At 55.5% G+C, this 2,500-nt stretch overlaps 1 non-coding gene across 1 annotated transcript in view; it reads right to left on the bottom strand.

Moving 5' to 3' along the window:
- The window catches only part of LOC126114205 (small subunit ribosomal RNA), a 1,907-nt gene extending 1,885 nt beyond the window's left edge, over positions 1 to 22 (bottom strand). Inside the window, exon 1 of the ribosomal RNA XR_007525101.1 lies at positions 1 to 22. This exon is cut by the window's left edge and continues 1,885 nt beyond it. This is a non-coding gene — a ribosomal RNA (small subunit ribosomal RNA).
- Between the last annotated feature and the right edge of the window lie 2,478 nt (positions 23 to 2,500).

Raw genomic sequence — 2,500 nt, 5'->3', positions numbered from 1 at the left:
TACTGGCAGGATCAACCAGGGAGCTGCGTCAACTAGAGCTGAGCAGCCGGCCGCCCGGGAGTGTGTCCCAGAGGCCCGCGCGAACACGCAAGCGTCCGCTCAATTATTCTGCAAACAGGAGGAGGCTGAGCTCCCCTGCACAATACACCTCGAAACCCTCTCAGGTCCCGGCGGCGCGCAGCGCCGTCCTAAGTACTTGGTCGGGTTCGAGAGAGGCGCAATCGCCCGGAGTTAGGCGAGTAGACGCTTTAGGTGCGACCACCCGTGCTCCAACTGAGCTTGCCGCTGCCGACAGAGGCCCCGGGAGCGTGCTGTCGTGGCATTGCCGGCGGGAGACAACACGCGCCACCTACGGTGACCGCAGCTCCAACGCCAGCGCCACAGAAGGGCAAAGGCCCCACGTGGGTGCCGAAGCGAACTCTCCCAGCACAGCGCACGTGCCAACACGTCTGCACAACTGCGATACAAACCACCAGCGAGAACCGCTGGGGCGACCGAGCAGCAGACGGCGTCGCGGCGCCGAGTGCCGGGCGGCGGCGCATCCTCAACGCACACAGTCCTCAATCGGACCAGCACACTGCAGATGTCCACCGCGCTTCGCACCGGGCCGGCGAGGACCCACTTTGGCTGCACGGCGCCGCGCGCAGGGTGCCCCGGCGCGCAGCTGCGCCGCCTGCCGCGGCCCGTCGGCCGGCGCGCCTGCCACTGGGCGCCCCCACCAGCCGGGCTGTAGCGCGTGCGCCCACGCACCGCGCGGCCAGCACGCCGGGCGGCCCCCCCTCACCGGCCGGGGACAGTCCCACCCACCACAGCCGCGTATCGCTTCACACCCAGATTCACATTCACGTTCGTTGGTATGGTGGGGACCGCTTCGTAGCTGTACCGATCGTTGCCCTCACAGATGTACCTCCAGCAAGGACAACCGCACCACAACGGGTTACCAGTTGTTCATTTGCGTAACGTCACCAGTAAACGTACACGTCCATCCCCGTTTGCAAAGTCAACTATTATTGCATGCCTGCCTGTCAGGTGTCAAGACACACTACATCCGCTCACATCCACGCAACAAAATGTGCCCGACTAGAGGGCACGTGGAAGGTGCCCCCGTACGTATGCGATGTCCACTGCGCGACCAACTGTCAACCGGCCTCTGTAGCATGTCGCAGATGTGGAACGCGGGGCACCGTGCTATCACATTGTGTGAGAAGAGACTACTACGTCTGCATACACGCGCCACTACATGAACAGACGGCTCATGCTGATCGCCATCCACTGCGTCCATTACTCCCACACGTCTCTATGGCGTACCACACTGCAATGCAGCTGTTATGGGGAGATGACACGTAGCTGTGTACACAACATTCTGAGCGGGTTGCGGTTGGACAATACATTACTGTAACGTGTCATATGCCAATTACAGAGCAGGGTAAGGCACAACTTGGGTTAGGTTAAGGCACAACTTGGGTTAGGTTAAGGCACAACTTGGGTTAGGTTAAGGCACAACTTGGGTTAGGTTAAGGCACAACTTGGGTTAGGTTAAGGCACAACTTGGGTTAGGTTAAGGCACAACTTGGGTTAGGTTAAGGCACAACTTGGGTTAGGTTAAGGCACAACTTGGGTTAGGTTAAGGCACAACTTGGGTTAGGTTAAGGCACAACTTGGGTTAGGTTAAGGCACAACTTGGGTTAGGTTAAGGCACAACGTGGGTTAGGTTAAGGCACAACGTGGGTTAGGTTAAGGCACAACGTGGGTTAGGTTAAGGCACAACGTGGGTTAGGTTAAGGCACAACGTGGGTTAGGTTAAGGCACAACGTGGGTTAGGTTAAGGCACAACGTGGGTTAGGTTAAGGCACAACGTGGGTTAGGTTAAGGCACAACGTGGGTTAGGTTAAGGCACAACGTGGGTTAGGTTAAGGCACAACGTGGGTTAGGTTAAGGCACAACGTGGGTTAGGTTAAGGCACAACTTGGGGGTAGATTGCGGTGCAAATTGCGTTACATTGCGGTGCAAATTGCGTTACATTGCGGTGCAAATTGCGTTACATTGCGGTGCAAATTGCGTTACATTGCGGTGCAAATTGCGTTACATTGCGGTGCAAATTGCGTTACATTGCGGTGCAAATTGCGTTACATTGCGGTGCAAATTGCGTTACATTGCGGTGCAAATTGAGTTACATTGCGGTGCAAATTGCGTTACATTGCGGTGCAAATTGCGTTACATTGCGGTGCAAATTGAGTTACATTGCGGTGCAAATTGAGTTACATTGCGGTGCAAATTGAGTTACATTGCGGTGCAAATTGAGTTACATTGCGGTGCAAATTGAGTTACATTGCGGTGCAAATTGAGTTACATTGCGGTGCAAATTGAGTTACATTGCGGTGCAAATTGAGGTAGGTTAAGGTGCAACACAGGTTAGGTTAAGGTGCAACATAGGTTAGGGTGCAAGATGGGTTAGGTTAAGGTGCAAGATGGGTTAGGTTAAGGTGCAAGATGGGTTAGG

The sequence above is a fragment of the Schistocerca cancellata genome, unplaced genomic scaffold (assembly GCF_023864275.1).
Source record: "Schistocerca cancellata isolate TAMUIC-IGC-003103 unplaced genomic scaffold, iqSchCanc2.1 HiC_scaffold_296, whole genome shotgun sequence".
Classification (NCBI taxonomy): domain Eukaryota; kingdom Metazoa; phylum Arthropoda; class Insecta; order Orthoptera; family Acrididae; genus Schistocerca; species Schistocerca cancellata.
The sequence above is the reverse complement of the archived record's forward strand: the minus strand, read 5'-3'. Positions and strand labels throughout refer to the sequence as shown.